General features: G+C 41.8%; 1 pseudogene; it reads right to left on the bottom strand.

Moving 5' to 3' along the window:
* Positions 1-1,838: 1,838 nt before the first annotated feature.
* Positions 1,839-26,874, bottom strand: part of LOC124027031 — a 61,887-nt pseudogene continuing 36,851 nt past the window's right edge.

Raw genomic sequence — 26,874 nt, 5'->3', positions numbered from 1 at the left:
AAGTATTTGATACATCAGAAAAGCAGAACTTAATATTTGGTACAGAAACCTTTGTTTGCAATTACAGAGACAATACGTTTCCTGTAGTTCTTGACCAGGTTTGCACACACTGCAGCAGGGATTTTGGCCCACTCCTCCATACAGACCTTCTCCAGATCGTTCAGGTTTCGGGGCTGTCGTTGGGCAATATGGACTTTCAGCTCCCTCCAAAGATTTTCTATTTGTTTCAGGTCTGGAGACTGGCTAGGCCACTCCAGGACCTTGAGATGCTTCTTACGGAACCACTCCTTAGTTGCCCTGGCTGTGTGTTTCGGGTCGTTGTCATGCTGGAAGACCCAGCCACGACCCATCTTCAATGCTCTTACTGAGGGAAGGAGGTTGTTGGCCAAGATCTCGTGATACATGGCCTCATCCATCCTCCCCTCAATATGGTGCAGTCATCCTGTCCCCTTTGCAGAAAAGCATCCCCAAAGAATGATGTTTCCACCCCCATGCTTTACAGTTGGGATGGTGATCTTGGGGTTGTACTCATCCTTCTTCTTCCTCCAAACACGGCGAGTGGAGTTTAGACCAAAAAGCTCTATTTTTGTCTCATCAGACCACATGACCTTCTCACATTCCTCCTCTGGATCATCCAGATGGTCATTGGCAAACTTCAGATGGGCCTGGACATGCGCTGGCTTGAGCAGGGGGACCTTGCGTGCGCTGCATGATTTTAATCCATGACGGCGTAGTGTGTTACTAATGGTTTTCTTTGGTTTTCTTTCCCAGCTCTCTTCAGGTCATTGACCAGGTCCTGCCGTGTAGTTCTGGGCTTATCCCTCACCTTCCTCATGATCATTGATGCCCCACGAGGTGAGATCTTGCATGGAGCCCCAGCCCGAGGTTGATTGACCGTCATCTTGAACTTCTTCCATTTTCTAATAATTGTGCCAACAGTTGTTGCCTTCTCACCAAGCTGCTTGCCTATTGTCCTGTAGCCCATCCCAGCCTTCTGCAGATCTACAATTTTATCCCTGATGTCCTTACACAGCTCTCTGTTCTTGGCCATTGTGGAGAGGTTGGAGTATGTTTGATTGAGTGTGTCTCTTATACAGGTAACGAGTTCAAACAGGTGCAGTTAATACAGGTAATGAGTGGATATTGGATATTCAGCACAACAACTTCATGAAAGGCATCTGGCAGAAGTAAATTCATCCAAAAACACATATAATTCTATATACACTGAGTGCACAAAACATTAAGAACACCTGCACTTTCCATGATGGCAGACTGACCAGGAGAATGCTATGATCCATTATTGATGTCACTTTAAATCCACTTCAAACAACTTAGATGAAGGGAGGAAGGATTAAAGAAGGATTTTTAAGCCTTGAGACAATTAAGACATGCATTGTGTATGACGTGTATGTGTGCCATTCTGAGGGTGAATGGACAAGATTGAAGTGCCTTTGAACAGGGTATGGTAGTTGGTGCCAGGCACACCAGTTTGTGTCAAGAACTGCAATGCTGCTGGATTTTTCATGCTCAACAGTTTCCCGTGTGTATCAAGAATGGTCCACCATCCAAAGGACATCCAGACAACTTGACACAGCTGTGGGAAGCATTGGAAGCAACATGGCCCGACATCCCTGTGGAACGCTTTCGACACATTGTAGAGTCCACGCCCCAATGAATTGAGGCTGTTCCTGAGGGCAAAAAAACACAATATTAGGTGTTCTTAATGTTTGGTACACTCATTGTTCATATGAAATGATGTGTTTTCACAAATTTCATGATATAATCGTGAAGCCCATTCAAAAGGTTTTTGATATTTGGTATTTTATTAGGATCCCCATGTTGCGATAGCAGCAGCTAGTCTTCCTGGAGGATGTTACAGAAGTGAAACGGAAGAGGTGATTAGATCACAGTAGCCTACATCAGCCTTGCTGCATACCAACTGGGCACAAACTGGTTGAATCAACTCTGTTTCACAATCATTTGTCAACGTATTGTGACGCAGCATATACGTTGCAAATACATTGGATTTGAAAAAAGTTATCAACTTTGTTTTTAGGGTGAAATTTCAACCACGGGATTATGTCACCATGGTAACCAAATTTCAACAGACAATGTAATGATATATAATCTACACTCAATCACAGTTATTACTTAGCTTAATTGTTATCCCTTCTAATCATCAAAATGAAATTCATAAGTATCCACCCCTTTTCACACAACATGCGTGTACTAAAGAACCACCTCATGCCACAACACAGCTGGAGCAGAATTCAAATGAAATAACTGACTAGATATTTCAACACACAAAAATATGAATTTTTACCTTTAAAACATCAGATCTTCAATGTTATATTCATTATCATTAAAAAAAAACAATAGTCTGGGTTGTCACAACTTCCAGCGAAGTCGTTTCCTCTCCTTGTTCTGGCGGCGCTCGGCGTCGCCGGTCTTCTAGCCATCATCAATCCACTTTCATTTTCCTTTTGTTTTGTCTTGTCTTCCCACACACCTGGTCTCATTTCCCTCATTACATGTTGTGTATTTAACCCTCTGTTCCCCCCATGTCTTTGTGCAGAACTGTTTATTGTAAGTGCATGTGCATGTTTTCTCTGGTGCTTGAAGGGTTTTGTACCCATTTGTTTGTTGTTCTGATTTCCGGTGGTTTAATGAATAAAACTGATCCGTTGATTACCCAGTTTATCTCCTACGCCTGACTTCCCTGCTGCCAGTTACGCACTCCCTTACATGGGCATTACCTCCTACTGGAGAATTGATCATCTACAGCTACCCTTTGGTCTCCCATCCAGGGTTTTAACCAAGCCCAGCACTGTTTAGCTATGATATTTCTCACTGGCTATTACCAATATGCTACCTGTTAGGAATGATGCTGGAGAAGAGAAGCAGGTACGAGGAGTCAACATTTAATCGGAACAGACATGAAAACAGGACAGGAACAGCATCAGAACCGGGTAAAACACAGACGTAAGACAATCAGTACAGCAATGGAGAACAGAGCTGGGGAACTGACACACATAGGGGAGGTAATAAACAGGTGATTGAGTCCAGGGGACTCCAATAACTCACTGATGCGCATGACAAGAGAGGGCAGGTGTGAGTAATGATGGTGGCAGGAGTGCGTAATGCAGAGCAGCCTGGCGCCCCCGAGGGGAAGAGCGGGAGCAGGCATTACACTACCGTGAGAATGATTGTTGAAAGTTCTCCATTTTAAAGCTAAATAGAGTCATTGTTACTAGCAAAGTCATTCCAACGGTTGGGTTTAATGGAGCAAATTAAATGTGCCCATATGCTGTCACTCATATATTATCAATAATGCTATTTAGGCCTATATACAATTACAATTATGTGGATTATAATTAATGGCATTTTTTTGTAGGGTTTGATACATTTTCAGTTAGGGCAAATTACGTTTTTAAAAATGGAAATTACAAACTTTAGAAGCCTTTTGCGTTTCCTGCTGTACATAAAAATGACTGCAACAAATGAAATATGGCATCTGTATTTGGATAGGGTAAAATAAATGGGCATTTCATTTTAGTTGTCAACAGCAAAACAACATGAAAAAACCATGGCAGCTCCCAACATGGGAGGGAATTATTTCACAGAAAAACATATTTCCAATGCATTTTGATATACTCTTCCAAAATTATAAATGTACTACTTTGAAATATACATCCGCTCATAACAAAGAAAAAAAATCCTTAAGTATGATCAAATTCATTTGGTTGAATGCACAAAAACGTGTTATAAATAGTGATTAGGGGATGTGAGGTTATATCCTTCAACTGTAACAATTATCTAAAAGCTTCTAGCACTGTATTTACAAATGTGGTCAAGTTGCATAGTAACAAAATGGATCAGAAAGAACATGACAGATCATATGTTAAAGCAAAAAGGCCAGGTGCGTTTCCTCTTAAAGAATCTCGGACCTCTCTCCAGCTAGCAGCACTACACCGTAGAACATCTGAAATCGCACTTGTGTTGGCAGATATGGGGATATACTGCCAGCTGTACAACAAAGCAATGACCCTGACTAACTGATGGTCGACACACACCTATTAGTAGTAGTAACACCTATTTGCAGACAGACAATGTTAACTTGGCGTCAGGGATGGTCTATTTCGGGACAAAGTAAGGCCAGTTGGAGTAGCAAACAGCATCAATGTGTTTTTGTGACATTGAGAAAAAAAAAGTTAAATTGATTGATACACTTTATGAGTCTATTTGTGCTCCTAGCATTCAGAGGACTTTGGCTGTTATCAATACCTTCCCCAACATTCTCACCTCGTAGGTAAAGACACATTTGGTGACTCAAACAATTGAATAAAGGCTCCATTGCCTCAGCCAGGGTTGCTAATTTGATGGATATTTCCCCACATCAAAGCAAAAATCTGGATTTTAAAGACATTGTCTATGCAACCATACGCAAAATTTGCCCGTTTTCAGGATAGCTCTATTATAATGCAGGCCAGACATATCATTGTGGGTTTGCCTGCTTCAGCATTTCAGTGCAGTAGAAGGCTGAATGCCATTGAGGTCCCAGTGGTACTCATCCTATGGATGGACTTCCTTTCATACATGAGTATTCTGTGGTTTGTTTAGAGTTAAGTCCTACGCAATGCCTTTCCAGTTTTCAAAACGACGTCTGGGATGGTCCATCGTTTAGGCCTCAGAAGAAGCCTGTGGTTTGAGTTGAGCTTTCTCCATGGCCGTACCATAAGGATTGGATCGTTTGAAGAAGCCCAACTGGAATGATTGAAAGAGAAAGGAGACTTAGGTAATAAGGTAATAATTACATGAATAGTCCTCATTGCACCAGACAGTTTAGTTAGTTTGTAGTTCATCAGTATTTGCTACCAACATCCACTTTCAAGACTGTCACATTTGAAACACTTGATCTTATCTAATAGTTTTTAGATACCATTTGATGCTACCACCTACAAATGGTCAGGTTGTATACTGGTTGTGAAAGGAAGTAAAAAAAGATAGATTGTAATGTAGTTGCCTGAACATATAACAACCAAAATGTGATATCCCAAGACATCATCTGGTTAGATGACAGATTCTCAATCATAAACAGTTAACAAGCATTATGACATTACATGCTTGTAATTTAGTGTGCTAAGTTTGTCCTTGACATGGCCCCCTTTACCTTGTAGAGTACATATATGACCAGGGCGAGCAGCAGCATTCCAGCCAGTATGGCCAGAATGATGATCCACAGTGGTACCATGTACTGGCTGTCTGGCTTGTTCCACATCACTGGAGTCAGGACCTGCAATACAAAAACATGTTGTTACCATGGGGAAATGAGAAGTCACTTGAAAAAATAGTTGATTTAAAATATAAACGTGACATTACTCAAAGGTTTTTTAATGTTTTGTGTGCACATTTTCAAACGATATCCCAAATCACACAGACAGGACAGGCCTAAAGCATCCATACCATAAAGGTCAACGAACACATGATTAAATAAAGGGGAGAATAAAACAGCGCTTGCCTTCTTGGATCCACTGGGTTTGAGTTTGGGAGCGATGGAATAGGGCATCTTCTCAACTCCGTACTCCACAGAACACTCCAGCACATACTGCTTGTATGCCCGCTGCAGCATTTGTCCAAAGAAAGAATGATTTGAATAAATAATTTTAAATATATTGCCAAAGTGTGTACCAAAAAACAAATATCTTTCACTGTAAAAGTTCACTACCAGGAGAGGGCGGCATTGTACCACAGACTTGCGACCTACATTTAGCTGTATCTCTTTCATTATTTTTTTGTTGTACTACTAATAATAGCAGTAGTATTATAGTACTAATACTACATCATCATAAGGATTGTTAATACCAAATTCAATCCAATTTGATCTACATAACAGAATATACAGTACATGTGCTATTCAAATGACCATTTCATATGAGGAGAAGGAGAATACAGGACATGACAGCAGAACGAACTACAGTCACGCTCTCTCACCTCCAGGAAGGCCTCAGGCCAGATGCGTGAGCGGACGGTCAGAATGACACTGCTTCCTCTCTCCAGTAACCCGACATGACAGCGCAGCCTCCAGCACTCAGCAGTAGAACACGACTATGGAGGAAGGAACACAGTCATCAATACAGACCACCAGTACATTACAATGAATCAGTCTCACAAACAGTTCCAGCTAACAGCCTGTGATTGTGAGCAGTACAAGAGGCTATACAGAACTTTTTATTCTGGGGTATCATTCAAGACCACATTGGAGGTAAACAATTAGTAACTCAACTTCCATAATGTATCTTTAAAGTAACTGTCCAGGGAATATCGTACTTTTAAAAGTTAATATTCTGTTAACTCATACCCAAAAAATGTTGACTCGTCTTATACTCGTATTTGTGGCCAAAGTATAAATTGGAGAAAAAAACACTTAGAAAACCCCACCTTAAACTTGTTTTGCAAACAGACCATTTAAAAAAATGCTTGCTATTTCCTCATGGAGAATGATGTCATTCTGCCTCATTGGCTGAGCTGGTCAATCAGTGTCCTGAATATTTTGAATAACCGTTATACGCCCGAACCATTCTGTTGTTGGGGTACACCCACACCATTACAACACAGAAAAGCTGCTTTTTAACATACCTAAAAATAAATAAAGTAAAAGTATATAACTCATAATTGTGATTAATTATAGGTAATGTTTCATAGAAATCTGGAGACACTGGATAGTTAACTTTTAGGTTTTGGTAGAGACAGATTCCCATTGCTTTTAATAAAAGGGAATGACACTAGTTTGTAGTTTTGTGTCCTTGGTGTAAAATGAGGAGCCATGGTTATTAATTGTTCTGTGGTCATTCGCTTTTGAAAGGAGGAATGAATAATCGGGTGGAGAATGTAAGAGGACAAAAACAAAGAGCGGGAGACATTTATTTCACATAAAATGAATTCTCTACAACGTATAATTATGATCAGAGCTTATTATGATAGATATTCTCATCTCCTTTCACAATAAAATAATTTCCCTTTGGTTTGTGTTTTGCGGTATTAGGGGAAACCATGGATGGATTTTCATGTTTCTTTCTGTTGATCTACTGTCTCTATTATATTATGACAGACCAGCTTATTGTTAGGACATGAAATGAAATCCTTGACTCAAAAAGAGAGACTTCATTTACGATGAAAAACTACAAACATAAATACAAAAGAATAATAGACAATGACTTCAGGAAGAGAAGAGGTTAGGCCAGTAAATTCCCATAAGACACCTCATTATCACCATACTCTCTAGCTTCTCTGCTCCCAGACCAAGTGCCAAGTGACTTCATTTAACAGCAGCTATCTGCTGTTTTACTGTTTTCAGAGTCAATAGACCTCTGCGGCCGTGTGTCAGTGTTGACGCCACATGGGTTAGGCATGTCGAACCCCTGAACAAGATGAGTATGTGGTGGGGGGGGGGGGGATCACGTGAGAGAAAAAGAAAGGAAAAATAAGGGAAAACATCTCCCGGGCTTCATATGGGGGATCAGATGAACAGCTCTCGTGAGGCACTACTGGCTGGCTTTATAACACTGTAGAGACTGAGAGTGGGGTTAGTCCTGTCAGTGGATGGCTGTGTGTGTGCGTGCATAGTCATGTTTCCATTTGAAGAATCTGTAGCTAGTTCTGTTTTTTCATCGGTCTTTATCGGTTTCAGAATTAATTGCTCTCACAGTACATGCCAACAACATCACACTAACTGCACATACCAGAGGTGACTGTAGAACCCCACCAACCCCTTTCCCCAAAACACAGACACACACCAGGTTATCTCACCAGATTTCCTTGTTCATCCAGAGGATCCCTGTAGACCTCTCTCCTCTGGACGTGGTGTTCAGGGCTGGCTGTCAGTGGTGAGGGTGGCTGCTCTGTTGTAGGAGGCTGGAGCTGGCAACACACACAGAATAGTTATCTGGGTACCACTGGACCACTGCATATCCTTGGTATAAATAGTGTGAATGATATGACACTACACAAAGTAAAAGACAAGGTATCAGGGGTGGGCGTGAATGTATACAGTATCTGGGATGAGTGCTTGTGGAAGTATTATATAAGCAGGTCCTTTTGTATGTATGTGTGTAAGTCTGTCCCTCACCTTGAGCTTCAGTGCATTGAGGGTGTGGGTGGAGCTGCAGTCGAGTGGTCCCTGAGTGATGACCTCCAGAGGGTACAAAAGGTTGTGACCCTGAGATTTCAGAGGGCAGCGCAGCTCCAGCACTGACTGACTGATCATACTGGGCCCGTTGTTCACCAACTGAAAGAGAGAAACAGAAAGAGAGAGAGAGAAAGAAAGAGTAAGAGAGAGATAGAAGAAGAGACAGAGGAGGAGAGAGTGAGGAAGAGAGAGAGAGCGAGAGAGAACCCAAGTCAGCATACTGTACCAGGAAGCTAAGAAGATAAGCATTTGTTTAACAACCCATCCCTATTTGACTCCACTTAATAAAAATAAACACAACACAAAATCAACTCTCGTGGCACACACTGAGTAAATCGTGGCACACGCTGAGTACCTCGTACACATGCTGGATCTCAGGCCCAACATCCTGCTCCTCTTGTAGGCTGTGGCTCATCCTCCAGTTCGGGGGGGAGGGAAGAGGAGCTTGTCCGGACGAGAAACGCTTCAATCGAGAAAAGGAGAAAGATACAAGTTGGAAAAGAGGAGAAACAAGTAGGAGTGGATGCAGTAGACATACCCAACAGAATGTGGTACTTAAGCAATAAGGCCCGAGGGAGTGTGGTATATTGCCAATATACCACGGTTAAGGGCTGTTCTTATGCACGACGCAACGCGGAGTGCCTGGATACAGCTCTTAGCCGTTGTATATTGGCCATATACCACAAACCCCCAAAGTGACTTATTGCGATTATAAACTGGTTACCAACGTAATTTGAGCAGTAGAAATAAATGTTTTGTCATAGCTGTGGTATACAGTCTGATATACCATGGCTGTCAGCCAATCAGCACTTAGGGCTCGAACCGCCCAGTTTATAAAGAAAGATATTTTACAATGTCGCTGGGGCTGCAATATATTGGTACCCAGTCACTTTGAGTGTAGCTAAACAGGGAGTATGTTTATTAGTGATGGTGATGGAGAGCATTCAGTCATTAGCTTGTTTGTTCGTTCGTCCATCCAGCCATGATGACTCACCCCTGTAGGATAACATCAGCAACCACAGCCACCTCCAGATGAAAGAGCTCATCATCACTCTGGGATTTATTCTCATTTTTACTGAGCGAAGAAAGAACAGACAAGTGCAACACTTAATTTGGATTGTGCCAAATACTGTAGATGGTTTGTAGATGTCCGCCTAAGTGTCGACAACACTTGAACTAACTATCCACTAACCCTAACCTTAGCTCAGTCAGGACAAGGAAATAAGTATGGAAGTATTGAGGGTAGCTAGGGTAGCCTAGTGGTTAGAGCATTGGACTAGTAACTGGAAGGTTGCAAGTTTGAACCCCCAAGCTGACAAGGTACAAATCTGTCATTTTGCCCCTGAACAGGCAGTTAACCCACTGTTCCTAGGCCGTCATTGAAAATAAGAATTTGTTCTTAACTGACTTGCCTGGTTAAAAATTGAGAAGGATTTAGGTACTTTTTTAACAAAACACATTTAAAAGGGTAAAAAAAAATATCACTCACATTCAGCTAAATATGAATATACATTCAAAAATATACATTCAAAAAATACAAAGTAATTTATACACTTTCTGTGCTGAAGCTGCAACTGCAACTTACCTGCGTATCTGGAGCTCAAACTGTACTTTATTGTGAGTGTCCTTCAGTCGAGGCACAGTGAAGCGGAGGCCTGCCCACAACTGTGAAGATCCATAGAAAAGACAGGCGATCAGACACTAGAGATAAAGCTACCTCAGATCTGTCAGCAAGGCCGTCCGTCAAACACACAAACAGTCATTAACAGACCCTGGATCAATCTGGACCACACAAGCATTTGTCGTAAAGACGCAGAATTGCAAAGACATACAGAAACTCACAATCAGAGGGACAGAAATACCATACTGCTGCGGCAACATCGAATAGTTCCTTTTGTGACAATAAAGCTCGATTTGAATTTAAGAAACAGTTAGTCCATGAAGATCCACTCACACTTGATCCAGACTTCATAGGGTTGCCCAGGTCACAGACCAGAGAGCGGGTCTGATTCTCTGCCTCGTAGCTACAGGTCAGCTGAGTCAGACTCTGCTTATGAGATACAGTACGAGCAGAATTATGACGAGAGACAAAGACAGCAATTTACTTCACAGCATTTCCACGTTTTCTCAAAACATTTATATCATAACCATTGTTTTAGTCATCAGGCTATCATTAGTATCAACACTATATTGGTATTAGTTCAATTATTGTTATGTGGATTAGCATATGTACCTTTATTATTTTAGACCTGTTATTTTACCAATGTCATTTCCATTAGAAACATATTATGAACATTAGCCATAACATAAGAGGGACAGGACAGATGGTTGCTCCCTCACCGCATTGTTGCGGGCTATACCACTGTAGTCAGCCTCCGCGGGCAGTACCACGTAAAGCTCTGCCTCGTAGGCCCCGCCCTCTCCCTCGTTCCTGGCATTGAAGGTCAGGGTCAGGGAGTTCTCGTCGCCAAGATACACCTCTGTCCTATCGCTAAGGAAACCACAAGAAAATACAACAACAACGTAAAACAACTTATTTTTTTCCCCCAAACATGACAAGACCTGTTGCAGATGTTTTGTCTCTCATGGAATTTGCATTTTTTTATTTTTTTTATTTATTTAACTAGGCAAGTCAGTTAAGAACAAATTCTTATTTTCAATGACGGCATAGGAACAGTGGGTTAACTGCCTGTTCAGGGGTAGAACGTCAGATTTGTACCTTGTCAGCTCAGGGATATGAACTTGCAACCTTTCAGTTACTAGTCCAATGCTTTAACCACTAGGCTACCCTGCCACCCCATGAGATTTCAACCTTTATTCACCCACTCAAAAGCCAGACGTTTGTTGAATTCCCAATGTGTTGTCACTGCGCTTTCAACCATTTAAAAGTATAGAAAAGTTCAAATAGGAGTAGAATGTCAAATATGATGTATTTATACAACAACTTAATGTGTTATCACTGTTCTTCATCTAATAGCAGAACCAACGGACCTGGATTGCTGTTGAGATTACATTAAAAGAACAAAGTGCAAGGGATCAATGCTGTTAGAGATTCTGCACAGATTATTATAGCAATTGTGAAGATCTCCACAGAGCTGCAGCCTTTCTATGCTATGCATCTTTAACATGAATGCATTCTATGACTACATAAGAAGACATGTATAGTTACAGTAGCCTATCTTCAAAATGTGGCCATGGATGTGTTACTCATTTTAAGGTTGAATAAATACTGTTACATTAGTTTGTAAGATACATTTAGGCTATTTACTGTATTACAAAAGTAATGTTGAATTTTGTTTGGTTGACAACGCAACCAAATATCTCATGCTTTGATAGTTTCATCTGAGCCACTGACTTAATCCCATTCTTTAACTTCTATTTTTGCTTTAGTTGGAGATGTGAATCCAACATAAAATGTGTTAACTTGTCTACAAGTTAATAGGCTATTTACTGTGTTGCAGAAGTTATGTTGAATTATGTTTGGTTGTCAACACAACCAAATATAAACATCTTTTGCGCCACTGACTTTGTCTGGCTTTAATTCCAGTTTGTCTACAAATTATTAATTGGTATATTGGATTCACGTCTCCACCTCAACCAATAATCAAAGTCAAACAATAAGATTAAATCAAATCAAACTTTATTTAAAGTGCATTTAAAGTTTGATTTGATTTAGTCCTATTCTTTAACTTAGTTTTTGGTTGAGATGGAGACATGAATCCAACATATTAATGATTAACTTGAAGATGACATTTCAAATCAACCAGAGCATGAAACCCCTGGCCTATATGTATTGTTTATTTTTAGTTGAACCCTGGTTTGAATTGAAACAAAAGACAGTACTTCCGCCTTCATCGACCTGGCCAAGGCTTTCAACTCTGTCAATCACCATATTCTTAACGGCAGACTAAACAGCCTTGGTTCACTAACTACTTCTCAGATAGAGTTCAGTGTGTCAAATTGAAGGGCCTGTTGTCTGGACCTCTGGTAGTCTCTATGGGGGTGCCACAGGGTTCACTTCTCGGGCTGACTCTTTTCTCTGTATATATCAATGATGTCGCTCTTGCTGCGGGTGATTCTTTGATCCACCTCTACGCAGACGACACCATTCTGTATACATCTGGCCCTTCTTTGGACACTGTGTTAACAAACCTCCAAACGAGCTTCAACGCCATACAACACTCCTTCCGTGGCCTCCAACTGCTCTTAAATGCTAGTAAAAATGAAATGCATGCTCTTCAACCGGATCTCTGCCTGTACCTGCCCACCCGACCTAAGCATCACTACTCTGGACGGTTCTGACTTAGAATATGTGGACAACTATAAATACCTAGGTGTCTGGTTAGACTGTAAACTCTCCTTCCAGACTCACATTTGTTTCTCTCTCCTTCCAGACTCACATTTGTTTCTCTCTCCTTCCAGACTCACATTTGTTTCTCTCTCCTTCCAGACTCACATTTGTTTCTCTCTCCTTCCAGACTCACATTTGTTTCTCTCTCCTTCCAGACTCTCCTTCCAGACTCACATTTGTTTCTCTCTCCTTCCAGACTCTCCTTCCAGACTCACATTTGTTTCTCTCTCCTTCCAGACTCACATTTGTTTCTCTCTCCTTCCAGACTCTCCTTCCAGACTCACATTTGTTTCTCTCTCCTTCCAGACTCTCCTTCCAGACTCACATTTGTTTCTCTCTCCTTCCAGACTCACATTTGTTTCTCTCTCCTTCCAGACTCTCCTTCCAGACTCACCCCCCCCCCCCATATTTGTTTTTCTACTCCTTTGCACACCAGTATTTCTACTTGCACATCCTCATCTGCACATATATCACTCCAGTGTAAATTGCTAAATTGTAATTACTTTGCCACTATTGGCCTATTTATTGCCTTACCTCCTTACTTCATTTGCACACACTGTATACAGATTTTTTTTAATTTTTTTATTTATTATTGACTGTACGTTTGTTAATCCCATGTGTTTTTGTCGCACTGCTTTGCTCTATCTTGGCCAGATCGCAGTTGAGAACTTGTTTTCAACTGGCCTACCAGGTTAAATAAAGGTGAAATAAAAAATAAATGTAAAAAAGTAGGCCATCATTATAAATAAGAACTTGTTCTTAACTGACTTGCCTAGTTAAATAAAGGTTAAATAAAAACCAGCCCCCACCAACACCATATGAACTCACACTGACACCCCTGTGTAAAGCACTTCCTGTGTAGTGATAAATCCACTTCACACCACTCCCGCCCCCATACTTCCAAATGTAGTAATACATTCATGCTGACTATTGAGCAGAAAGAGCTAGAGCCAAGTACAGATGTTGAGGGTCGGTCCCTTGGCCTGACCCCTTCCTCTTATCCCCCACCCTCTGTCCACTCGAGGTACAGACACAGTGACACCATGCTCTGCACCAGGACCACACAGATGATTCCAATTATGGCCTGGCCAGTTTGACGAAGCGCAGTGGAATCGACACCATCGATAGTCTATCACAAACACCGTAGTGCCGACTCCGAGAGAGGAAGGGAGCTTTGAGGTGGTGGGGAGAGATGGGGTTGTAAGTCGCATTTCATTTGATTAAAAGATTTTAATATGTTATATAGGAAAACATGTACATGAATTATAATCATGTGTACAATCAAATAGTTCAAATTTGAATTGAAGCCAGAGGATGTTCCACACAAAGTACCAGTAGTACTGGTGTGGTAGTACTTTGTGTGGAACAACAAAGTACCAGTAGTACTGGTGTGGTAGTATTTGTGTGGAACAACAAAGTAGCAGTAGTACTGGTGTGGTAGTATTTGTGTGGAACAACAAAGTACCAGTAGTACTGGTGTGGTAGTATTTGTGTGGAACAACAAAGTAGCAGTAGTACTGGTGTGGTAGTATTTGTGTGGAACAACAAAGTACCAGTAGTACTGGTGTGGTAGTACTTTGTGTGGAACAACAAAGTACCAGTAGTACTGGTGTGGTAGTATTTGTGTGGAACAACAAAGTACCAGTAGTACTGGTGTGGTAGTATTTGTGTGGAACAACAAAGTACCAGTAGTACTGGTGTGGTAGTATTTGTGTGGAACAACAAAGTACCAGTAGTACTGGTGTGGTAGTATTTGTGTGGAACAACAAAGTACCAGTAGTACTGGTGTGGTAGTATTTGTGTGGAACAACAAAATACCAGTAGTACTGGTGTGGTAGTATTTGTGTGGAACAACAAAGTACCAGTAGTACTGGTGTGGTAGTACTTTGTGTGGAACAACAAAGTAGCAGTAGTACTGTGTGGTAGTACTTTGTGTGGAACAATAAAGTACCAGTAGTACTGGTGTGGTAGTATTTGTGTGGAACAACAAAGTACTACTGGTACTTTTATCTCCGTGACGCGCCTCAAGGTTGTGAATACAAAACATCCTTCTGCACGGGATTTCTCAGGAAGTAAACACTTTAAGGCCTAAAAAACAAGCTGCGTATTACATTTCAATGAGGTCGTCGAAGCTGCAGAGTGAAAGTGCTGAATCATATTTTATTTTCTGAGTGACTGAGTGATTTGGTCTCGTGGAAACTCTTAACATGATTTAATTGTGCCGGTAATAAAAATCACATGGCGATGTCGTGAAACAAACTACTACAAGTGAGAGCAAAGAAAAAGCTTGAACTTGTTTTGTGAATTGTCCCAGTTGTTCCAATCAGCCTAAAATGCAACATATTCTCCTGTTGTCCAACACTCAAACAACAATGATCAACCATTAATAACCATGACCAAGAGGACACAAACCATTTTGTTACTCTCCTGAGAAAAGAAACGCGTTTCTGCAATCAAGGTGTGTAAACACATGCTACATGCCACATGCTACATGCTACATGACCAAAAGTATATGTTATGGAAGTCCCGTCAAAAAAGTATATTATCTATGTTAATAGTTGAATGATTATTGGTTTTACAGTACATGTATCAGGGAGCTTAGACTGACTTTTGGATAGGATTATGGTGTCTGACTAGAGCACAGGGATATTCTGAGAATCTAGATGAATCAATATACTCCTGATTTATGATCATATTTTCATCTTTGGACCTCAATTGATTTCATGTGAATAACTACACTACATGACCAAAAGTATGTGGACACCTGCTCGTCAAACATCTCATTCAAAAATCATGGGCATTCATATGGAGTTGGTCCCCCATTTGCTGCTATAGCCTCCACTCTGCTGGGAAGGCTTTCTACTAGATGTTGGAACATTGCTGCGGTGACATGCTTCCATTCAGCCTCAAGAGCATTAGTGAGGTTGGGCATTGATGATCGATGATTAGACCTGGGTCGCAGACGGCGTTCCAATTCATCCCAAAGGTGTTCGATGGTGTTGAGGTCAGGGCTCTGTGCAGGCCAGTCAAGTTCTTCCACACCAATCTCGACAAACTATTTCTGCATGGACCTCACTTTGTGCATGGTGGCATTGTCATGCTGAAACAGGAAAGGGCCTTTCCCAAACTGTTGCCACAAAGTAGGAAGCACAGAATCGTCTAGAATGTCATTGTATTCTATAGCGCTAAGATGTATCTTTATTAGAACTAAGGGGCGTAGCCCAAACCATGAAAAACAGCCCCAGACCATTATTCCTCCTCCACCAAATGTTGTTGGTGGAGGAGGAATAATGTAAAGTTGTCAATATGCATTCGGGCAGGTAGCATTCTCCTGGCATTCGCCAAACCCAGATTCGTCTGTCAGACTTCCCAGATGGTGAAGCGAGATTCATCTCTCCAGAGAACCCATTTCCACTGTTCCAGAATCCAATAGAGGCAAGCTTTATCCAACTCCAGACGACACTTGGCATTGCACATTGGGGACCTTATGCTTGTGTGTGGCTGCTCAGCTATAGAAACCCATTTCATGAAGCTCCCAACAAACAGTTACTATGATGACGTTGCTTCCAGAGGCAGTTTGGAACGCTCAACGTGCTTCAGCACTTGGCGGTCTCGTTCTGTGAGCTTGTGCGGCCTACCACTTCGCGGCTGAGCCGTTGTTGCTACTAGATGTTTCCACTCCCCAATAACAGTACTTGCAGTTGACCGGGGCAGCTCTAGCAGTGCAGAAATTTGACCAACTGACTTGTTGGAAAGGTGGCATCCTATGACGGTGCCACGCTGAATGTCACTGATCTTGTCAGTAAGGCCATTCTACTGCCAGTGTTTGTCTATGGAGATTGCATGGCTGTGTGCTCTGTTTTATACACCTGTCAGCAACAGGTGTGTCTGAAATAGCCAAATCCAGTCATTTGAAGGGTATCCACATACTTTTGTATATGTTCCTGTGGCTATGTGTTCAAAGTTACAAACTCATATGATACTTGCTTTAGAAGAATACAAAAAAAATGATAACAACCTGGTACCACATGGTGCCCAGTGGTGCTACTTTAAATGAATTCCAGATAAACAAACAAGTATATTATAGGGTACTCCTGTGTATCATTTGTCCATGTAATATGCTAGTCATTTATGTGGCATGAAAAAAATACTTTCTGCACTGGAGTTGACCTTTTATCACAAAAGACCCACTATTATAGACCTCTCACTAGTCTGTATGCAATTGTTTATTTTCCTACTCTTATTTCCTTGGTTCCAACAGATCTGAAAGGATGTGACAGGTGACAGCAATGTGCTGGAGACCTGCTGAGTCCTTTCTCCTATCGATGGGTCACGAGGGAGAGGGGAGAATAGCAAAGGAGGCCATTCCAGTGTAATGCCCTGGTCTCAGGTAACGGAGAGGGGACTTCAGCTCACCCATAAACAGCCAGTTTGAGGTCAGGAACACAGATGTTGTCCTCCCCACAGTCCAGCTGAATTTGGGCCTGCAGAACAGAGGGATGGAGAGAGATTTAGATTTTTCAAAGAAAATGATTTGCGCAATTCAGCTAATGTACAGTGGCAAGGAAAAGTATGTGAACCCTTTGGAATTACTTGGACTTTGCATAAATTGGTCATAAAATGTGATCTGATCGTCATCAATAGACAAACACAGTCTGCCTAAACTAATAACACAAACAATTATATGTTTTCATGTCTTTATTGAACACACCGTGTAAACATTCACAGTGCAGGGTGGGAAAGGTATGTGAACCCTTGGATTTAATAAACGGGTTGACCCTCTGGCAGCAATAACCTCAACCAAATGTTTTCTGTAGTTGAGGATCAGACCTGCACAACGGTCAGGAGGAATTTTGGACCATTTGTCTTTACAAAACTGTGTCAGCTCAGGAATATTCTTGGGATGTCTGTGAGCCGCTCTCTTGAGGTCATGCCACAGCATCTCAGTCGGGTTGAGGTCAGGACTCTGATTGGGCCACTCTAGAAGGTGTATTTTCTTCTGTTAAAGTCATTCTGTTGTTGATTTACTTCAGTGTTTTGGTTCATTGTCCTGTTGCATCACCCAACTTCTGTTGAGCTTCAAATGGGGGACAGATAGCCTTACATTCTCCTACAAAATGTCTTGATAAACTGGGGAATTAATTTTTCCGTCGATGATAGCAGCAAAGCAGCTCCTAACCGTGATGCTCCCTCCACCAGACTTTACAGTTGGGATGAGGTTTTGATGTTGGTGTGCTGTGCCTTTTTTTCTTCACACAGTGTTCTATGTTCCCTCCTTCCAAACAACTGAACTGTAGTATAATTTGTCCATAGAATATTTTTCCAGTAGCGCTGTGGGACATCCGGATGCTCTTTTGCAAACTTTTTTTGGACAGCAGTGGCTTTTTCTGTGGTGTCCTCCCATGAACACCATTCTTGTTTAGTGTTTTACGTATTGTAGACTCGTCAACAGAGATGTTAGCATGTTCCAGAGATTTCTGTAAATCTTTAGCTGACACTCTAGGATTCTTCTTAACCTCATTGCTTTTGCAGTCATATTTGCAAGACGACCACTCCTAGGGAGAGTAGCAACAGTGCTGAACTTTCTCCATTTGCAGAAAATGTGTCTTACCGTGGACTGATGAACATCAAGGCTTTTAGAGATACTTTTGTAACCCTTTCCAGCTTTATGCAAGTCAACACTTCTTAATCTGGGGTCTTCTGAGATCTCTTTTGTTTGAGGCATGGTTCACATCAGGCAATGCTTCTTGTGAATAGCAAACTCAAATTTTGTGAGTATTTTTTATAGGACAGGGCAGCTCTAACCAACATATCCAATCTCGTCTTAATGATTGTATTCCAGGTTAGCTGACTCCTGACTCTTCCAGGTTAACTGACTCAAATTATCTTTTGGAAAAGTTATTAGCCTAGGGGTTCACATACTTTTTCCAACCTACACTGTGAATGTTTAAATTATGTAATCAATATAGACAAGAAAAATACAATAATTTGTTTAAGCAGACTGTGTTTGTCTATTGTTGTGACTTAGATGAAGATCAGATCTCATTTTTAGACCAAATTATGAATTTGTTTTGAACAACTGATGGTACATTTACCACGGCAATGAAGATTTATGAATAACCTCCTAAATGAAGGAATTAAGGGGAGAAGTGAGGGAATACGTGAAGGATGGAAAAGGGAAATCAAATGAGAGAAGGGGGGAATGAATGGAAGGAGTGTTTTGTTTTCATGGGTATGAGGAGAGCAATGATGTTCAAGAAAGGTAGACATACTGCAACATGAGGAAAGAAAGGAATAGCAGGAAAAAGGAAAGTATTGCACGGCTTAGGGAAGAGAGGAGAGGAATTGGGGTCCTAAGCACTCTGTCTCTCTCTCTTTCCTAGTTCTTTTTTTCTCAGTCTCCTACAACATTGCAACTGTGTACTGTGAACCCATTGTTACACTACCAGCCCATCCATCCCAGCAGCAACATGTGGCAAACATTAGAACCCCAAAGGAATGCTACGACAGTGCGGGGTCGGCATGGCGATCACTCACTCCGTTTCCATGGAGATTACTAATTTAAAGCCTCCAATGTTATCGTTCATGCAAGTCCATGTGGTAATCGGTCAGTCAACACAACATCACAAGACAGAGGAAAGCACGGGTCTGGTAATGGTCACACAATCACCAAAGGCTCTCCTCCCCCACTCACTCACTCTCTTTCATCCTCCATCTTCCCGTCACCCACTCTCCATGGGACAAAAAGGGTGTTAAGAAGAGGAAGAAACTTTATTCATGTTTTGACAAGTTTAGAAGTGGAAGAGGAAGAGAGAGAGAGAGAGATTGCTAAATGTTTCAGTGTAATAACATGAGCATGGAAAGTTCAAGTTGTTCCCAAAAGCTGTTCTCTCTACTCTAGGTTGTATTGGTTTCTCTGCCAATAGTGAGAGGCTTGGAGCACACACACACACACACACACACACACACACACACACACACACACACACACACACACACACACACACACACACACACACACACACACACACACACACACACACACACACACACACACACACACACACACACACACACACATATATATAAAAACACACATATAAACACACACACGTGCTCCAAGTCTGCCTTGCCGGGCTCTCGACATGGCGGAGACCACTGGCAACATACATAAACAAAGCACAACCAGATGGCTAGCCTCAGCGCCCCACCCAGAAAGAGCCGTCAGTTCTCCCTCTGTTTTTTTTCTCGCATAGCCGTGACTCCCCACCCTCACACCCCTGAGGATTCTACTCGCAATTCGGAAAGGCTACCCCCCGTTATTTGTCCTTATTGCTTATGTGACAGCATGGGCAGTGCCATTGAAGGTTTTCATCTATTCTAAAGTAGAGTAAAAAAGGCTTTGGAGCAAGTGTGCCATCTATCTAACTCTATGGCTATAACATATTGTAATTCAGTGCCTAGTATATAAGGACTAACACTTCTGACCTTATCCCTTTCTACTTCCTGGTACAAAATGTAAATACCGGGGGGAGTAGATAAGGTGCACATTGTGTGTTTGTGGTTAAGTCATGAAGTCTGGTACAATAACTAAATTGTGTATGCACTATGTTCATAGTCTACCGTCTATAGCGGGGTTAGGCAACTAGATTCAGCCGGATCGAATGCAGGAAAATAATGATAATCATTTGTACATTGCAAATTGACCACGATCCCTCTAGGTTGTGTATTCTAGAGTTTCAGTATGGGTATACGTAGTGCACCTGCTCTAAACTTAGTTATGTGGTCTGGTAAATGTGACCAGATATTGTACTCTGCTCTACAAGGTGTGATGTCTGGCATGGTTGGGGTCAAGTCCAGTTCGATTCAGTCAATTCAGGATAACAACTGAAATTGTAAATGTTCCTAATTGAATAACGTAGTTAGTACATACCTTCTGCTTTATAATATGTGTTGTCTGGTAGTTTAGAATGGGTTTCAGGCCATGGAGATCCAGTTGAGCGAGAGGATCCAGGCTAAAGTTGAGGGTGATGTAAATGGGGGACAGTTTATCCCGAAACTCCCCTTCACTCTACAACACACATGAGGAAAGAAGGTCAAAAGGCATCACCGACACACTCAATCAAGAGGAAGTGAATCTGACCTTACACTGACCTTTCTTCATGATGTGTTGAACTTGAATTTTACTTTACTTATTGTAAACTGGTTGAGACTCTGTGGACCTCTAGATTTAAATGTACATTGTAGTAAATATAATGTTATAGATCTGTCTAAATGTACGTTGTAGTAAATATAATGTTATAGATCTGTCTAAATGTACGTTGTAGTGAATATAATGTTATAGATCTGTCTAAATGTACAGCGCAAGGGAACATTCTCACTTTCATTGAAACTATAATAAAAAACAGATTAACTGTCAAATGTAGCATTAAATGTTTCAGCCTGTTTCAAGTTACTGGTGTTTTGAAGGCTGGATTCAAAGAAACTAGCCAACATTTTTGTGCAAACTTTTTGTCCAGAGAGATTGGTCGGGAAGACCCACAGTTCATTGGATTAATGTTGTTTTTATAATCTGGGATTTTCTCAACATGTCTTTGAATAACTCGGTAACATTTAACTTAAGGCCGGCAGGTATAATGCTTTATAACAAGGCTTATAAGTATCTTTATGTATCAATCAGCATTTCAAATGATTGCTATTTAGTCTATCATTATGAGATGATTATTAGACTTATAAAAAGGGTCAAACATGCTCATGACAAGCATGCATTATAAACTCATGCAGTTTAACAGCAACATCTCTCTGAGTGTTTGAAGTTCAAAGTGACTAACGCGCAGGTAGATGCGGGTGTCGTGACACGTTGGTCCTCCGTTGGCCATGGTGATGGTCTCCAGCAGGCTGGGCTGATGGCTATCTAGGAACAGAGTTCTCCTCACTGATGACTCTCTCTGTTTCTGCTCCAGATGGTCCAACTGCACCTCCACCATAAAAACTGCGCAACATACACACACACAATAGAACATGTCACAAAAACAAACCCCTTATAACATACTGTTTATTTAACCAGGTAAGTTGAGTGAGAACACATTCTCATTTATAGCAACAACCTGTGGAATAGTTACAGGGAAGAGGAGAGGGGATGACTGAGCTAATTGGAAGCTGGGGATGATTAGGTGACTGTGATGGTATGAGGGCCAGATTGGGAATTTAGCCAGGACACTAGGGTTACTCTTATGATAAGTGGCATAGGATCTTTAGTGACCACAGAGAGTCAGGACACCCATTTAACAACCCATCTGAAAGACAGCACCCTACACAGGGCAATGCCCTGGGATATACAGAGAAAATAGTGCCTCCTACTGGCACTCCAACACCACTTCCAGCAGTGTCTGGTTTCCCATCCAGGGACTGGCCTGGACTAACTCTGCTTAGCAACAGAGCCAAGCCAGCAGTGTGATGCAGGGTGGTATGCTGCTGGCTAACTAAAGCAATTACATACACTGTTACTATGCATACACTAACACAATATACACACACACACACACACACAATTGCAAATACCCATTCCTAAGTGCAGACACAAACACAATCACACTCCCACACACATAAACACACACGCACACACAAACCTCGCAATGTTTCCCCTGTACTTACTCGATTGTCCTTTCATCTTAATCTTAACTGCTAAATTGACCACAGTGAGTTCAGGCATATTTGCGACCACACCAAGGAAGATAATAGGGAACAGCTGTGTGGATTCCTTACAAAAGAAAACACTAGTCATGTCTAGATGCAATACAGGTTTTGTCAAATTGACATCAAAAGTTTTTTTTTTTTTTAACATTTCAGCTACCCCTAACCCTTTCCTAACCTTAACCTAATTCTCCTAACCTGCTAAGCTAATTCTCCTAACCTGCTCTGTAAGTTCCCCTAAACCTGCTACGAAAAGTCAATTTTGACAAAAGCTGTATCCCTTGTAGACAGAACAGAAAACACAGGGCTCACCTAGATCAGCAGGGAGGTGCTTCCCATTGGCCGAGAGGCAGAAACTGAGGTTGACACTGGAGAGAGAGTGAAGACAGAGAGACAGTATTTACATGTATTAAGTAGATCCATGTAGAGCTCTAAAACATTTGGTGGTATATAACAGTATATAATAGCTCTACCTCCGCCAACAAGAAAATTTATAAAAAACATTTGGTCACAAAAAAAATGTATGTAAGAAATCTCTCACAAGTCTTGTGCTAAATAGCCTGGTTGCCAGTCTGTTTCTGTGTCTCTTGCCAAATCCTTGTGGAATGATCATGTTTGGCATGACAATGACAATGGAGTGGGGAAGAGCACAAACAGATCTGCTAGGCTACATGCTAACCCACTGAATGTAAATGCATTCAATCTTTGCACAGAACTGAAGCCCAAATCAACCTATCCCCCTTTAAAACAAATGGCTCACACTTTACAAGGGGAGGTAAAAAGAAACGTGTGTGCGTTTGATTATTTTAGAGTGTGTGCATATACAGAATCCATGTGCTAAAATCTGTACACGTGTGTGTATGTATGTGTGTGGTCAATGGTCATCTGCCTGCGCAATGGTAAATGTGTGGGTGGGTGTGTCATCTCATGCATGCTGTGTCCTAGGCCGATGTTCCAAATAACATGTCATTCAAAGTGAATGGCAACCCGCTCCACCCTTCCACTGTCTACCCCACCTCTACTTCTCCCTCAGCCTTCCCAAGGCTCCCAGCAACCTAAGCGTTAATCAAGAAGACACAAACAACAAGCAACTTGTGCGGTACTAACAGCAGATATCAAGATAACAGCCACTAGGCTTTAATTTCAGTGAGACTAAAAGTGGTGAAGTGTTCCCTTTGCTTGGGCTCAGAATATAGACTGTCCTCAAACACTCATACTGGAACGAAGACTGGACAAGCTTGTCAAACATGATGTCATTTGACATTCTCAAGTGGTGAATGCCAGACATTTTGTCCATTGACATGGTTTAAGAGTGGAAAATGTACTATATAATAGGTCTTGGACTCAGTTTTGGGTCAATGCTGGAACACATTCACATCTATTTGAATTGATATTGTTGCTGAAGACATTATCCCTCTTAGCAAGGTTGGTCTGAGTAAGGCTATAGTGACTTCCTACTCAATAAACCTGGTCTGTCTGTCACAATCTATGCAGTTTCTCTGTTGATGTCTGTCTGTCTGCCTGTCTAATACATCACAAAGATCTAGCTGCCTCAGTTAACTGATGGAATATCAGCAGTGTTTCAACCATTCAGATTCTTTTGAAAATGAAGAAAAATTTATCAACGCACCAAGACACAGAGATAGTCTTGTTCCCATTGGACACCATACAACTCTTCTCCTCTGAGTTGATCATGGTAGGTTGCACAGTAAGAGAAGCACTGGCGTTGACAATAGGCCGAGCCCTGATAGAAAAATACCAACCAATTGGAAGACGTGATTACCTCGATTAAAATCTTTGATTCCAATACAAAATTGTAATTCAAATTACATAAAGATCACATATAAAACAATGTTTTCAGACCTATTATACAAATAAAATACAAATAAAGGGCTGGTCACAATGAGCCAATCAAGTTCTGGTGAGAGCACATACCTGTACAGAACAGCCTTGTCAGCCCCAAAAGCACCTACGATGAGATCTGTACAAAAATGACACCAATATTAAACACTAATAAGAAATTGTAAAAGGCAAAACAATTAAAAACAAACTGAACAATTGGACTAACAAATTTTACCTGGGTACCCATTCTGGTCCAGATCTTTCTCTCCGCGGAGGGCATAGCCAAAACTGGCAGGAAAGGTGCCAGAGGCCCATTGGCCAGCTAGAGCCTGAGTGGGCGTGTCCTTCAGCCCACTGGCATGCCCGTTATAGATGAGGACCAATCCCTGTTGGTCGTCTCCTCCAAAGGGACAGCCAATTGCAATATCTAAGATAATCAACAGATAATCAACAAAGTTATGCCACCTCATAATGGCTAATCCCCACTCCCTCTGGCCTGAGCTTCGTTATGTTCTTGCATGAAAGATAAGAACACCGTAGACACCAAACGGGGGGAAAACTGACCCAAAAAAAGGGAGGGACTACCTTAACTTGTCCAAAAACAAATTATTAATTTCGTTTTCCTTTGCAAAACATTTTGCTACAGTGTTCCTTAATGAATATGACCCAAGCTTTTCCAGAGTGCTCACCCTTGAAGCCGTCCTGGTTGAGGTCTCCCAGCGGGGCCAGGGAGCTTCCGAACCTCCCGAAGGCCTGACTACCTCCCAAGGGGGGCAGGCTGGGCTCAAACAACAAGGGACGCTGCTGTAGGTACACATAGACACGGCCCACCTCCTCCCAACGCAGTCCGTCAGACCCCCTTTGCATGAACATGGGAGCGCCCACCACCAGGTCATCCAGACTAAGGCCGGGGAGAGGGGACGGGGGGGATAAGATTACTTTAGGTCCAATCCAAGGCCTCTAAAGTTGAGTCAATGTCTATTAGTGTGAAGGATGATGTTGGAGATTTACATTGAATGGTGAGTCTTCCTGAGTCTCCTATCATTCTAATAGGAGAGTGTCCTATCCCTCTCTGGTGAGTCTTCCTGAGTCTCCTGACTATCATTTTAATAGGAGAGTGGATGTGAGAGTGGCCAATGGAGAACCTGAAGTGTAGGAGTAGCTACTGTATGACAGGGAATTTTTATGACTCATGAGAGAGTGAGGAAATGCATGACCATGAGAACTTCTGAAATTCTCTCTCTCTCTCTCTCTCTCTCTCTCTCTCTCTCTCTCTCTCTCTCTCTCTCTCTCTCTCTCTCTCTCTCCTCCTTCTCTTCATCTTTCCCTCCTTCTCTCCATCCGCGAACTCACTTACCCATCGTTGTTGATGTCGGTGGCTGCCACTGCGTAGCCGAAATAGGAACCCATCTGCAAGACATTAGAGCAGACAGAGTTAGCCTGTCATCACACCGTGGGGCATAGTATCTCTTTCTTTCTCCTTCATTCTCTCTTTTGATCATTTTCTCTCAAATATCCCCTCTACCAAGAAGCTTTCCTCTCTCTATTCGTCTCTATTTTTATTTGTCTCTCTCTCTCTCCCCCTCTCTCATATCCCCTCACCCCAGAAGCCATCCTCCCTCCTCTCTGTATTCTCTAAGCTCAGTACCAGAGCTTCTGTAAACTACATGAGAGGTAAAAGAGGATAGTTAAGAGTTAGGATGAGGCGGGTAACTCAAGCTGCTATAGGTATCTCAGCGAGAGAGAGAGAGAGAGAGAGAGAGAGAGAGAGAGAGAGAGAGAGAGAGAGAGAGAGAGAGAGAGAGAGAGAGAGAGAGAGAGAGAGAGAGAGAGAGAGAGAGAGAGAGGATGGGTCAATCAGCGTTGTTATCTTTGACGATTTTATATTATGCCGTAACTGACGGATTATTGTCAAGAGTTTAATATTACAGCTATTTTCCTCTGGTGAATGACTTCACCACACTGAGAGAAGAACCCCACCAACGACATTGTCTATGTCGTTCAGAGCTACCTTAAGTCTGGGCTACCCAAATAATTCTCTGTAGTATACTCTAACCAACATCCCTGCAGTATATTCTAACCAACATCCCTGCAGTATACTCTAACCAACATCCCTGCAGTATACTCTAACCAACATCCCTGCAGTATATTCTAACCAACATCCCTGCAGTATACTCTAACCAACATCCCTGCAGTATACTCTAACCAACATAAGGCAGTATACTCTAACCAACATCCCTGCAGTATACTCTAACCAACATAAGGCAGTATACTCTAACTAACATCCCTGCAGTATACTCTAACCAACATCCCTGCAGTATACTCTAACCAACATCCCTGCAGTATACTCTAACTAACATCCCTGCAGTATACTCTAACCAACATCCCTGCAGTATACTCTAACCAACATCCCTGCAGTATATTCTAACCAACATCCCTGCAGTATACTCTAACCAACATCCCTGCAGTATACTCTAACCAACATCCCTGCAGTATACTCTAACCAACATCCCTGCAGTATACTCTAACCAACATGAGGCAGTATACTCTAACCAACATCCCTGCAGTATATTCTAACCAACATCCCTGCAGTATACTCTAACCAACATCCCTGCAGTATACTCCAACCAACATGAGGCGGTGTACTCTAACCAACATCCCTGCAGCATACTGTAACCAACATCCCTGCAGTATACTCTAACCAACATCCCTGCAGTATACTCTAACCAACATCCCTGCAGTATACTCTAACCAACATCCATGCAGCATACTGTAACCAACATCGCTGCAGTATACTCCAACC

This window comes from Oncorhynchus gorbuscha, linkage group LG03 (genome assembly GCF_021184085.1).
Source record: "Oncorhynchus gorbuscha isolate QuinsamMale2020 ecotype Even-year linkage group LG03, OgorEven_v1.0, whole genome shotgun sequence".
NCBI classification, from domain to species: domain Eukaryota; kingdom Metazoa; phylum Chordata; class Actinopteri; order Salmoniformes; family Salmonidae; genus Oncorhynchus; species Oncorhynchus gorbuscha.
The sequence above is the reverse complement of the archived record's forward strand: the minus strand, read 5'-3'. Positions and strand labels throughout refer to the sequence as shown.